General features: G+C 38.8%; 1 protein-coding gene across 25 annotated transcripts in view; it reads right to left on the bottom strand.

Moving 5' to 3' along the window:
- Positions 1-15,205, bottom strand: part of SALL1 (spalt like transcription factor 1) — a 156,362-nt gene that overhangs the window by 40,161 nt on the left and 100,996 nt on the right. For 11 of the 25 annotated variants that reach the window (XM_080411265.1, XM_080411269.1, XM_080411264.1 and 8 more), the window contains one exon: positions 1-15,205. This exon is cut by the window's left edge; it is cut by the window's right edge. The gene's annotated coding sequence lies outside the window, so the exon portion shown is untranslated. The other 14 variants (XM_080411256.1, XM_080411252.1, XM_080411263.1 and 11 more) reach the window with 13 other exon arrangements.

Below are 15,205 nucleotides of genomic sequence, written 5' to 3' on the forward strand. Positions count from 1 at the left end.
CTGAATCACTTAAGCATATAAAATCTGCACTCGGACTTCTGTTGCTGCAGGGACATCAGCATCCTCTTACTCTATTTTATTTTACATTAAGCTTGTTTTTTAATGAAAGATCTTAAGAGACACAGTTCTTTAAAACATACTTTAATTAGTTTCTTCCAGGCTGTCACCTCTTTTCAGCCTTTAAAAAGCTCTTTCCATTATTTCCCACAAGTTACTTGGACATATGATGTCAAACCATAGGATGACATGATATGTCATTCAGTGGACACTGATCTTAGGCATTAAAACAAGGAAGGAACAACTTTCTATCCATTTTATATAAAATGTTTTCAGTGTAAGATGGGGAACAGAATATTTTCTTACAGAGAACCTTTTTATCCAGTATGGAAATGCATACCATCCCCTTTAATAACAAATATCAGAGAGGCAATATCTTCAGTATACTTTATTAAATTAATACATTTGTACTATGATTTTATCTTCTTCACTTTGACATTTATTTCCCCTTTAGTAAGTCAAAATGCCTAGCCAAGAGCTTTTTTCTTCAAGCACATTCTTAACATCAGCATGTTAACTATCACATTCAGGCTAACAGGCTAAACGTAGCTGTTTGAGATCTTTGTTATGCAAGATACCCCCTGCCCCCATTTTAAAAAATTGGTGTAAACTTTCATTTTAGTGACACTGGAAAGGCAATAATGCTGCTTCATCATCAACAGAATACGAACATTCAGTATTATGGGTTTGCTCCCAAATATCTGTATCTGTGGGAAGTGCCTCTTGTAATAAAAGATACTGAACAAAAAGTAGTTTAACAGAGATTTTGAAGTCTTGATTTGCAACAGTCGGTCCATTCTGAACTCTTCATTATATTTCCTTTCATATTGTGAGGGCAAACAATTGTTGCAGCTTTCATTGTGAGCTCAAGCATTACATTCTAGCAGACTGAGCTTAAGTGCCTGCAGATGGGTGTAGCATCATTTTTTTTAAAAGCTATTACAAAGCCAACTGTAAGAAAATTAATGCAAAAGCAAGAGGGTATTTTTGCATAATCTTGGGTAATTCTGAGCAAAGTTTCAAAGGACCTCAGGTTCCTCTCAGGAAACAACGGTGAAACAATTGCAGGTTTTGAATATTTTTTAATTCTGACTCTTAAATCACATTAGCGTGAATCACATCATCAGTGCAATGGAAATCGAAAATACACAGCTGATGTGATCTATTTTTAAGAACAATTTTAGAATCAGATTCCTCATTAGTTATGACTCTTTTAATGGAAGGAGATCAAACAATCTACATGGCATTCAGACAAGACTCCATCCTTTTCCTTCCTTTTAATCCAAAACTACTCTGCAGGATTTGGGGGTTCTGAAAAAACAAGGGTGATAGGTTTTCCGTATATACCCTTATTATTTTCTACTGGAAGAGGAGTACATGTAATGGTTGAAAATCTCTATGGATTTGATCTTTGCTCACTGTTGACCAAATGGCTGTTTCTACCTCTCCCAGTGACGCTGGGTCAGAACTCACTGCTCACGGGAGCGCATCTCGGTAGGTCAGAAGTACCTCTCAGTGCCAGAGAAAATGAATGTACCCTTGAAGACTGGGTGTCTTCAAACCAAAGTGTTTCTATATTCAAGCTGTCTTTCAGTGGTTATGGTATTTCTAACTTCTTACTCGTTTCTTGTGAAACTAGGAGATAGTGTTTGTTTGCTTCCTTGTTTGCATGTATGAGGAAGTGAGAGAAAGAAATGTAAATTCTTTAAGAGTGAATGCCACATGAGATAATTCCATCTGCCTGCCTGATTTGGCACTTTCAACTCAATTTCTCAGTTTCTCCTGATGAATAATCCAGCTCTTCTCAGTAATATGCACTGTTAAGTGCTGGACATATGCTACAATAATAACAATTACAAATAATTACTCTAATGGGGTGAACGAATAACACCAATTAGTTAGTGTGATGATGTTTCCATGACAAACTCCGGCTTTATGGACTTGTTCATTTTTAAGCCTAAAAGCTTTCAGGCAACAGTGTGACTTGACCACCTCAATTAATAAATCTCTTGCTAGATGCATACAGTCATAGACTGTGCTTTTACTTAAGTCAAAATTTCAATCAACACCTAGTGCAAAACTAAGTTTAGGCTTAACTGTAAAGGCTTAGTCATGGTGAAGCAGATTTCCTGACAAATACTTATGAATTAATTTCATTGCCTGTTTCCTGAGAAAACTTTAATAGAAGTGTTGGTGTGCACATGTGCTTTGTCACATGTTGTCTGATCAAACCCTGGTTCAGAACAACACTTCAGATTGTTGTTAACTCCAGGCTTATTAGTCTCAGCCATCAAATACAATGGATTTACAGAAATGACTAAACTTAAGCTTAAGTAACATTCAAAATAGAATTTTTTACTTAACTGGGAGTTAAATTGAGGCGTACTCTTTTTCAGCCACAGAGGACAGAGCTTCTTGCTGAAGGAACATCTGTGCAAGAGAACAAAATATTTGGTATCACAACAGTACTTCTGGAATTAAATATCTATGAACCTAATTCTCAATGCTTTTGCATTAAGCTGTTACTCCCAGCACTGTAACGGATATTACAGTAATATTGAACAACAGAAATTAATTAGCATGATTTTAAAAAGCTTTACATGTGTTTAAAATTTAAACCATATCACACTGGCGATACTAGTACTTTTGAGCGCCCTTTGTGCTTCCCACCCTTTCCCTGCTAAGACCAACAGCTCAATCTTTATGTGTTTTTGTGTTTGGTTTTTTTTTTTTTTTTCATTTTGTGTATGATTTTCTTCCTTTCTGCACCACATTTTGACTGCAGAGAGAAAGAAATTCAAGGATCATGCAAGGGATCACATGAAGTTAGAAAAGTAACTTTTTCAAGCCTGCTGAAACAAAGTCCATGGATCCACAGGTCCACTGAAATAAACACCAGGTATCAACAAATTTCTGATGATTCACGTATATCTGCACCATATTCTGTTGGAAGGGATGGATGCTTTTCATCCACTCCAGTATAAAAATCAGACACATCAATATAAAATCTGGGCTTACCCCACAGTTTACTGCCACACTTTCCGTTCCGCGGCTGACCTGTGATAACCCCTGGCTTACAGACAGGGAGGGGAAGCTGAAGGCAGTAATGATCTTAGAAGCCTTCCAGACCTCATGAGCAGTCTTTCCACGGTCAAAGGCTTTCAGAGAGACAGATCAGTGCTTTGTTAAATTAGGGACTTAAAACAGGAAAATGACTGGGGAAGTCACAAGTCAGAAGGATGGTGACTGTGTTTGTCAAACTCCTAACTGGGTCACCAAGCACAAGCACCAAGTGCCCAGAGTTCTTCGTTGGGTGTTAACTCACCAAGAGGTTTCTCTATGCACATTTAATGCCTCTTGTAACCCATGAATTGTTTTCTCAAGGAGCACCTTTATCAGCCGTTAGCACACCTGGTCAGCTCAAAGGCCTGGCTGTAAAGAAGCACTTTCACAATTTCATACAGGTGTTCCTCCTGCCTGATGTCTCAGCGCAGCTGCTACAGCTTGTAACTCTCATTTGCTTGGAAAGCTTCTTCAGTGATGTGTAAGCAGTAGTGATATCACTGCTAGAGTATGTCAGTCACTAAAATCTTGGAAACAGAGGAGGAAAAGAGACAGAGTTAAAATTCCCAGATGAAATAATAGCAATATGAATATTCTTATGGCCTTTGGCAAAAGGCTGTGGTAGTTTAGAAAGGAAGAGGGTCTTACAACTCCATTGATTCAGTACCTCAATGGAGTTTTGTCAGAATTCATGATGTCTTGGGGTATTAAAAAAAGGAATTGGACTGGTAACTTCTAGTTAAGTAGTGCTAGGTTAGAGAATAATATCCTGTATGGACTTCAGCAAGTCAAAATTCTGCCCAGTTGATATTCACTGTATAAAGATTTTTTTTTATTTGCTTTCAGACTCACATTTCAAAATATTTGACAAGTTCCCAAACCTGCTTGTAAAAATCCCCAAGTCACGAGCCAGTCGGATAAAAATCAGCCCATTGTAAAAAGGGAAGGGGGTAGGGTGGGGAAGGAAAGGTTGGTTGATAAGTTTGCTACACTATTAAAATGTTTAACCACAACTTGGAGCTCAAATCAGCATTCATGTGAAGTTCCTACTTATTAGAATATATGAAAAGTATTCAGCAAAACTGTTACCGTGTTTCTGAAGGAGATGCAACCCAGTAATTAAGGTGTAAGTCTAGATCCACTTAGTAATACAGAAACGTGAGCAATAAAAACAGTCTAAAAGTACACTTCATCCCATTTAAAGTGTTTTGAGAACACATCCCTATTCAAAATAAGCAATAACATAACACAGGAGAAAATGGACGAGGGAGAAATCACAAAGGCATTTTTCAAGATGAATCCAGGCCCACACTGACTTGTCTAAATCTATATAAAGAAAATGGCCTGTAAGTCACTCTGAAAGTGATGGGAACCCATGCTTCAAACATATGTCTTGAAAGAATGTCGGAAATCTCGTTCCTCTTTTGGCTGCGGTTACAGATGCTTTCTCCAGACAGTAGGCTCACCAGTTTCAATTGTCTGCAGCATTCAAAAATACATTTTCCCCTGGAAGACAGTCTGCAGATGCTTACAATAAACGCGAACAAAGTCAAGCGACTTTCACTTTGGGATAAATACTTTAAAGTAAGTCTGTTAGAGACACTTCTGGCAAATTGCAATTAATTAGTTTTCCCAATCTACTTAGGTGGTACTAATGAACACAATCACTTCTAACATTTATACGCAGGATAAATCCTGCCTCTCTCTATGGCTATGAAAGGCCCAAGGTAAAACGGAGCTGTTCTGCTGCAGGAGCAGATGGGAGCCGCTCCAGGACAGGTGAGCGGTCCTGCTGGATGGCTCTTGCTCGGGACTCCACTGGCTGAGGAGCGACCGGGAGAAGCCACCCCATGCCTGGGCTGGGGCAGGGCAAACGCTGTGGCTTTCTGGCCACAAACGTGTCTGTGACATAACATGGAAACTCTCAGCTCTGCAAAGCCAATGAAACCGCATTTTCCTATAACTGTTTCTTCCCCTTTTTGCACCTCACCCGCCTGTAATGGCTTCTGGTAAGTTATACGATAGTATCTCTAGAGATGGGAACTGCTTTTCTTAGGCTTGGGAACACAATCCAACCCCAGGTGGTGCTCGGCCCCGACAGGAAATTTCAGGTATATGAAGGTTATGGTATTTCTAACTTCTTACTCTTTTCTTGTGAAACTGGAAGGGCAGCAGTCATACTAATACTCCTCAGCTCCCTTCTGCTAAGACAAAATATGGATCAGAATTGAAAAATAGAATTGTGGCTATACCCCAATTTAAAACCAATAACGTTACCTCCAGCAATTTCAAGCTGGTTACTGGAAAATCCCTAGATGCAGCAGAGCAAAGCTCCTGGCAATTTGCTTCACCAAGTCCTAAATAGTACTGAAATGCAATCCAATTACTTTTAGAAATTATCTGCACTATTTTTATGTAATTTTTCTTAACAGCTCTGAATACCTAAAGAAGTACTGCAGCAGGCCACGAGGCCTAGTTAGCTGAGAAACCTGCATGCATCGCATAAAGCGTATGATTCCACAACTCATTAAGTCTAATTTATGGCATATGTAATTAAGCACCTTTGAATTGAACCCCAGTCTCTAGAGATAATAACACTTAGAACTTATATAGGGCTTTTCATCTTCAAAGTGCTTTACAAACATTAACTAATTAACAACATAATAAGACATGAAAGGCCAATGTACTTACCCATAGTGCTGCATAGGCTCTGTATAATTCAGATTTTGATGTTTTTCAATGCGAGATCCAATCTGGGTGCACAGGGAGGATTTACTTGTGGTCCCCCTCACAATCGGGAAGCATGACTTTGTACATCTCCTATATCTGAGTTCCCAGAGTATGTCCTTTCTCTGCTGTTTATCGCTGAGCGAAGCAGCAGCTCCCCAAAGCGCAGGAGGGTACGGCAAAGAGCCGCTGGCCATGGTTTGGGAAGGTGACTGACTGCCCTGGGCTTTGGAGCCAGAGCCATGGGGCCTAGTGCAGGAGGGAGTTCCTGGAGAATTCGCTGCACAAGATTTCTGGTACCACCTACGTCCATATCCTTCCCAAGGTAAATCCAATAATAATGACACAAAGTCTCTCAGATAAACTATCAGGGAGAAGACCTTATTTCAGCTCAAATACATTTTCCTGGTAAAACTTACAGTATTTTCTTGTTTCTCTCAGCTCTTCTGAAAAGTCTGAAGTGCCTAGCCAGCTTGTTTGTTAGGTTTTGGAGGCTTTTTTATCACTTGGTCTAATTTACACATGGCGATAGTAACATTGCAGATGTTATATTGGGTTACCCTAATCCCTACTGAACGTTACTAATACAGAAAGATGAAGGATAAAAATTAAAGGGGAGCAAACCAATATGGATAGTTTTATTGACCAGTCCTTCAGACATCAGCCTGTGTCAGTGATTACCTTCATGAGCTCAGAATGTTGCTCATTGCACGTACGCTGTGTTTAAGCATCACCTGTCCACCAGCTAAAAAGACACTGGACATCATGGCAGTATTTCTTGTCTCCCTCTGGACAGCATTCTCCTCTGTCCCCTTGGGGATTCGACTGTGCACCAAAACCTGAGAATGTGGAGACCAGTGGAAAGATATACCCAGCATGTAAGAGAGAACTATGCATATGTACCACCCTAACTCTGCACATTAAAAAAATCTCAGAAACAAATGCAAATGACTCAGCGGTAGTGGTACAGGTGGAGCCCCGTGAGAAATTAAAGAAAATGAGACATACCATGGACCAGCAAACAAAATGTATGTGAAACCAGCAGGCTTTTGTGCTTCCCCACAGACAAGCAGTCCAGAACAAATCCTGAAAGGTAACAATCTCACAGTAGTAATGCCTACAAGAGATCCTACGATAAACACAGGGTCTAATCAAAAGCATTACAATTTTTAAATGCAAATGTAGAATAGAACTGTCAAAATGTTTTATCCCTAAAGTGTGAATGCTAACCTTCCCATACTTATTATATAGCAGTACATTTTAATTTGCCTGGAGCAGAGTTGAATAAAGCAAGCATCACCAACACAATCAAATGGATATTTGAAAGTACTGCTTTTCGCAATAACTGTGTGTCTGAGCAAAGCTTCAAATGCTGATCAATTGATTACCAAAATCAAAGAATACATTTCCCAAATGAGCGTCTACAAAGCACTCAATAGCACCAGAAAAAACAGCATAAAGCTCCACAGAATAGCAGTCTTCTCTAAAATATTTACAAACGCAACTTTTTACTGCTTTTCTGGTTTATAGCTCAGATCTGCACAGATCTGGAGTGAAGAATAAAGCACTTCTGATAAATCAATGTTTTAATTCAGTTTCAGCATTGCAAATCCAGTTAAAGGTGGAAAATGGTTTGAAATGATCTAAAGGTATACTTTAAATCTCATGGCAAATCACAGTCTCTCTGGTACAATTGCTCAAAATACTTTTGAACCTTTAATAAACAAAATTACAGCAAAATATATAAAATGTTCTTTAATTGCAAACCATGTGTGAACATTCTTATTTCATAAGGAACAGCTCCTGAGTATTTTCTTTTTTCTTTAGAAATAAGACAGATCTACTCACACTTGTCTCTCCCTTTGGAATTTTCTTTCCTCACAGCATTGCCTGTAGGAGGAGTAATACATGGCCCTTGTAAGGGTATATAAAGGTGAGATGCTCAGCCTGTTTTTGAGCTTCTCTCAGGCCGTTACCATTTGCTCAGCAGAGGCCTCTGTTGAGCTAATCACAGCTCACCAGAGCACTCATGGGTATTCACCAGCTCCTCCCCACACTGGGACAGCTGTTGCTCAGAATGATGAAACAGTAACCATAACTGCTGGAGTTGTGTCCACCTGCCATCTCTGCCGAGTTGGTTTCTGCTGCTTTTGTGATGCTGTGCTTCTGTTGTTTCCTTTTTCATAAACGGGTTGCTCTGTCAGTCAATGCGTACAACAGCTGCCCACCCAAATACACCTGGTTTTAATTTAGTGACTTTAACATGAAAAAACAGGATGAAAAAAGGAAAACTAAGTTTCAACCTGAAACGAACCCATTACTTACATAAGCTTCCTCACATTTTATCCTCCTCCTCCAGGAAGGTTTTCTGGTACCACCTCTTGGAGTAGCCTCATCTGTTGCGCTGTGCTGTCCTCCCTGTGATACAGCCCGAGCGGGGTGCAGTTTCTGCAATATGCTGCCTCTATAGAGCAAAATTCAGAGGTGTTCGTGAGCCAGTAAGCTCTCAGCACCCTTGCCTTTACTCCCCCATCTCAGTAAGAGACATTTGTCTTGAAGAACATGATGGGATTTTGACCCCATCATGTGACGGCTGTCCTAGACGGGAAATTTTAAGGGAAAAACCTGAAGGATCAAACACATTTTGCTGATTTAAATTAAAAGTTTGCTCAGCACCTTAAAATATCAGCTGAAAAACCTGTACCCTCAGAGTTTCTGACACGATATTGAGGTTCTGAGTCTATTAGGATGCAGCCTTTATAGCCCTTAATCTTTCCTGTAGGCCATCGCTTCATTAAAGGGGAAAACCCCAACAACCCACACCACGTTACACTCTCAGTAATACTTAGAGTAACAGAGATTACACTAACCTGAAGAATTTTTCCCTTTTTCTACATAAATACCTTTCCAGCATGCCTCTATGCTGAAATCCTCTTGTGTGAGCAGAGAGCACTGCAGGACTTGTTGCATCTTAAGCAAGAGAAAAAATATTTAGCTTTGTAACAATTAGGCAGTTGAGTCTCCACCTGTACCTTTCATCTCCTACCTGGAAAAGAAGCATGGTTGAAGGAACCTGTAAGGGAAAAAAAAAAGAGGAAGGAGGCGGGGGGCATGAAGAAAAGGACAGAAAGGGTGCCTGGCCAACATTGACAGAAACATGGGGGATCAATAATTTATAGAGAAGGGACATTTTTGTTTTCTTTACATTTTAGAAGATCATTTCAGCTGGGCTGCATTTCACTTCAGCAAAATAAATAGGATTTATCCCCTATTGCTTTGCATGTTATGGTAGGGAAGACTTTCAGATATCGCACAGATAGCACAGGAAACATCCCACCATTCCATATGTCTTCAGAGTAGCAACAGAGATGCCACAATCTCTGCCTCATGCTGCTGTTTGCTGTTTTTCCACTCACCAGGAACACCTACTCCTTCAGCAGCAGCTGGGTGGGATAAGGAACGCTTTATTCTACTCTGTCATCCCTTTGTCAATTAATGAGAGATTTTGGGTGGTAAAGCTAGGGACATTTTTCTTCCACGGTTGTTACTTCCATACTGCTCAAGGACCTGCCTTCCCCTCCTTTCGATCCTGCGCTACTGTGTCATATCATCCCTCAGTATCTCAGTCAGCTCCCAATTGCAGGAGGAAAAGCCAGCAATTCTGCCTCTGGATCTTGTTTTTGATATAGGTCTGCCAATCACGTGAATATCCTTATCCTTATAACAAGTGATGTAATGGTATCACTAATCCCATTTTTAATCTACAGAACCAAGGCACACAGTAATTGCTTGGAGAGGAGGCTGGCCACTGAGCCCAGGCTGCCTGTTCAAGACTTCAAAGGTCATTTGTTTTCTGATAATTCATTTTTTTCTTTTTGCTCTAAAGTATTTGCCTAACAGGTGCAAACAAGGTATCAGAGCCAAAACCAAATTGTTGAAAGCAATTAAATGAAGGTATTTAAATAGATGATGGTGTTTCTTCTTCCACATGACTGTCTTTCCGTACAATAAGGCAAGGTGAGGTTCTTCCCGCGCTAGCAGATAGCTGTAAGCCTGCAAAGAGTGCTGAAGTGCTAGTATTGATCGGACAAGATGGAACGTGTTACTGAGGCAATTGGTCAGGCTAAAGCAGTGATGGCAGCACATGGGATATTATGGATGGTTGAGGCAGCTGAGGATATCTATCTTTCTGTCTATCTACCTGTTTTCCAAGATGTCTATCATCATTGAACTTGGCTACCAAGGAACAATGGCAGCACTTAATCATCAATAGATAAATACTGTTTATGCCATTAATTGTGGACTGGGTTGGATTTTCCTTGTTTGTACCTTTGCTGCTCTTTTTTTTCCTCCACAGTTGTGAGACAGTAGCATTTTCTTGCAGCCTGTGTGTGTTGTTTTGGGACTAGTGTCAGTGGCAACAGCACCGCTCTGTGTGTCTGCCAGGGCTTGTTCAATTGAGCTCCATTCCAGGAAAAGAAAATTGTCAACTGATGAGAGTTGTTATAAAATTTCAAACCCAGAGCCTTTCCATAGTACCTGGAATATGATTTGGAAGCAGCATCAGTGTGACCAGTCTCTGCACCTGCTCCTTCACCTGCAGCCTGAAGTGGCTGAGTAGCAGAGGGGGTTTTCTAAGCAATACCTGCTGCAAACCCACAACTCTCATGGCTGAATTTTCTCTATAGTTAGTATTCAGCAAAGAGACTGCAACAGTGCAGAGCTGTGTGTTTGCTGGTATTTTTCTTGTTCAAAGCTTTTGAGAACACTTTACTGAAGCATATAATGCTGCCTTGAAATTGGCCTCTAAACTGCATTTTGAGAAGAAGAAACACAGGCACTTGGCTGGGTGTTTTTGCCCAGTGCCATGGCTTGCTTAAGTCAGAAAAGCACCCCATCTCCCCCCTCCAAATCTCCTCTCAACTCAATTCCCGTCAGTCTGTCTCTGGTAATGAGATTCCTCTCTGATATAACAGTTTCTCTCTTTTGGTATTTTTATTTCTTTTTAATTTTTACATTACTGATTTTGCGCTCTGATATATAGATTTTCCCTTTTCCCTCTAAGATTTAGGTTCTTACATTTTTTTAAATTCTTAGGAGAATTAATTTATCATTAGAGTCTTACATTAAAGACAGTCTTCCAGGGGTAATATTGGGAGCAATCATGGTGCCCTCCTGATTTATCTGAAGTATTCCAAAAGGAGAGTCAGATAGTCTAAATTAGGCAATGGAGTTTTTGCCTTGACATTTGGGAGGTTAAATTTTGCCTGTGACTGTCAACCTCTCAGAAGAGGAGATGGCATTTGGAGTAATCCAAAACTCCTGCAGAGTTACATTACTGTGGCAGCCAGACTGGAGTAAATCTAGGCTGAAGATCTATTGGTTCAATTACTGCTTGGGGTCAGGACATGCCATAAATTATTAGATATGCAAATGGAAAACTCTGACTGTTGGTGAAAGAAAGATGGATGGATTCCTTAAATACTCATAATCAGTGCTAAGACTAACTATAGACTAATATATAGTGATTCGCTTGTAGAAGATTTCTGGTCTTAAGTTTTACCAGTGTGAAAATAAATAATGTTTTATGTGCGTGTCATATTTTAAAAATCAACTTAAGAAGGAATTTGGAGGTCTGTTTTGAACTGCTTCTGCAACACTCCTTGGTTTTTAGACATAGGTTCAGAAGACGTTAACACTCATCCTGTTCTCACCATAGTGTAAATCTGCAATGCTCTATATTCCGTGAAGACACACCGATAACATATCTAGGAGGACGATTGGTTCCTTTGCCCTGTGGAGGTAGACTGTGCAAAAAACACGGCAAAACTAACTCAGGTTTTGTGAACTTGCTGCAGAGCAAATGAGTGCTGGTACATGATAACATGACCTTATCACAACGTGAACTCTGTGGTGCTTCGAGAGATTTTTGCAGATAGAAAAATAAAATGTAGTTAAAATTTTACTCTATCACACCTGTTTTTGCTGTCCCTTAAATACATTATTTATCATCTTATTTCTCAGTGTGATTAAAGTTGGAAGAATCTGACCCCTGCTTTTGTCATGTAGAAAGTCTGCTCCATCTAAAAACTTGTTGAATTCCTCTTGCGGATTACGTCTTTTGGGAGAGAAGGTTTTTATTACATGTAAGACAAAATGATCATGAGTGTGAGAATAACGTGAGCTATTCAACGCCACCTGCTGCTGCAAGGGGAAATATATTCCCAGATGCACCTTGACTGAGCAGAAACAGATGCGGGGCCATAGGAAAACTTGTTCTGCTTGGTAGTAAGTTTGCTTTGCAGAAATATATCATGACGCATGAGGGAATATACCTTCCCAAAACTGATGTTAACTTTTTCCAAGCAGTCTGTGAAAACCAACAGTTTCTAAAGGAAAGACAGCTCTCCTCCCGGATGGTAGCTTCTACACAGTTCTCACTTTTGTCACTCTAGACAGAACGTTTTTCAAAACTACTACAGGCTTTCTCGAGGCTCTTATTCACGAATATAAATTTCTTGGCCACTGCTCTTGCTGTTGCTGTTATTATTATTCTAATAAGAGTTTACATGGTAGGGGATGACAACTAGACAGTAAATTGACAGTTACTTAGGTGTTCTCCAAGTAGAGATCAGAAATTAGTTTATATCATGCAGTTTCTGTAAGAGAAAAAATATTAGCAAATACATTTTATCTAGTCATAATATATACTGCTCTGAGACAAAAGCATTGTTTGTACATGCAGGTATAGAGCTATCAGAAGCAATGGAATAAACCTGTTTGCTCAAACCCGCAGAGAAGACGTTGCAGCTCGCTGCTTGTAGCTTTTACCTTTGCGAAAGGCAGTGGTCTTGTGTGGGTAAACGTGGGGTGGGGTGTTTGAGCTCTGCTTATTTGATTCTAGCCCGACACCAGTATAATTTGGAACAACTCCTTAAAGCCAAAGAAACCGTACCTGGAGAATCATATAAATGAGAGCAAAGAAGCAGATTTTAAATCTTTTCCTATGCAATTCTGACAATCGTTTGAAGTTTGTGATGAGGCTACAAGAAACAACTTAATATGCATAATTCATAATTTCTGTATGAAAACACTAATATAATAATGAAATGGAGTATAATTTTTTAAAGCCTTTTAAGGATGTTCCATTGCAAATATTATCTGCTATAACTGGGGGGTTTATATTAATTTTGATCTTATTCTGCTCTGAATCAGTCATGAAAATATCAAAGTCAAAATTCAACCAACTTCCCATTACCCAGACAAGGTACTCCAAAAAGGAAAAAACTTGAGAAAAACACCTGAAACACAGCAGAAAACCAAGCAAACTACAAGCAATAATGAATAGCACACTTAGTTTATATTGTAAATAAATAAATAAATAGAATCCTATATGTACATGACATAATTTGCAAAAAAAGCAACCAAGCAAAATTCTAACATGGGAAGTGAAGAACCATGTATAATGTATTTCTGCTTGACTTCTAGACAAAAAACCAAGTGTAAATTCTCCTTAATGCTGTTCAAATCTCCAATGTTTTAATGAGCATGCTCACTTGGTATCAGCTTTGGGTCTGTTTCTGTAGGTTGGCAGGTTTTAGGAAAGAATAATGCTAATTTCACAGAAACACTGTTTCAAAACTCACAAGAAAGATGCTGTAGAAATTTAGCAGCATATTGGTATATTCTTTAATAGTCTTTATTTCTATACCCCCAGCTCCCTCTTATACTACTCCTTTAATAAATATTAATTAGGTTTACTATATATAACTGCTATTTTGTAACATAACAGCTCAGTGCAAGAAAATGAAAGCATATTTTTCAGTAACTAATAATCAGTAGCAAAAAAAGCTCTCCACTAAACCTTCTGGACTTGCATGAAAATGTGGTTTACTGATCAGCTGCTAAATATTTTAAAATTTTATCATTATTTTGTTTCACTGAAAAGGCACAGTGGGTTCATTCTCCCAACTTTTGTCTCATTCTCATATAGAGACTTTTTTTAGATTGTGCTCAATAAAAAGAATTTTTTTACAGCTAACTCGAAGTACATTTTATCATCTGCCTCCTCCCTTCAGTTTGCTTATAGCCAGTGACAAAGTAATTATAATATATTGAATGCACTGTCTCTTCTTTTATTGCTGGTTTCTTTACTGCCTTCCCAGAAAGTTTGTAGTTAAAACAATTTTTACAGCTTTAAAGAACTGAAGCAAATTCATATTTCCAGAACTTCAGCCAGAAGTAACTATATTTTCAGCAGTTGAATTTTCATTAAAATTTACAAAAGACCTCTGCCTTCACTGATTTATTGTTGCATTAGGTAAAACTACACACAGTGTATAAAATACTGTGTTACTCTGCTTGTAGTCTGATCTAACATGTTATCAGTGATTGCAAGTACATTTTATAACCCCAGCTGCTGAATCGAAAAAAAGGTGATACAAGCATCAATCTCCAGGATAAAATCAGAGCACTTTCTACCACAGTTTGACCTTAGTAATGCCTTTGGATAGTCTTACTTGTCTAAGTCCTTGCAACAATTACCAAGGGACTGTTAGAAAATGCAGCTTTAATGGTGCAGACTGGAATTACTAGCAGCATCAAAGACTTAAAACACTAACCCCGGAGATTTCCAAGCACAGGAAGAATTTGGGGAAACTCTGATGCCACTGCAGGAATGAAATGGAACAGGGCTGCAGACACCAGCCAGATTTTATTTGTGTTCTTTATTGTCTGCATCCCTGAACTCTGCAGTGTCATTAACAAATACAAAAAGCTATAAATAAAAAACCAGCTACAGATAACTAGACCTCAAGATACAGTTGACTCCAGCTATGCTGCCAAATCTTATTTATAGCACAAGGAGACACAGTTAATTACAGGTCACAAAAATGTTAATTTCTGTTATAATACAAGTTACAGTCTAAGAATGAAAAAGCTTATTTTTGGCCTGAAATGGTTTCTCCTAATAGAACTCTGTTAATTTAAAACCCCATCTCATGTTTGTAGACTACAAAATAGGCAAAAAAAGGATAAATGTGCCTTATCAATCTATTTCATGGTCCTAAATATAATAACATCCAAATTCAAATAACAAGCCCAATCCATTTTTGGCAAGGCAAAATACTGAAGGTAAAAAAGAATTAGAGAAGATGATCCTAAAAGACTATTTTGAGCAGTGGCAGTTGTATCTGTTTATAGTTAATATTAAATAGTTTTTTAATTAGTACAACAGATTTTTAAAACGTTCAGTCCTGGTGAGCCAGAAAGTGAATAAAAAATACACCTTATGAACAAGCCCAACCACTGCCCCCAAGGAAAGAATCAGTGATCACTTCAACTGTTCTGAAGTACATTG

Source organism: Falco punctatus (genome assembly GCF_963210335.1).
Source record: "Falco punctatus genome assembly, chromosome: 14".
NCBI lineage: Eukaryota > Metazoa > Chordata > Aves > Falconiformes > Falconidae > Falco > Falco punctatus.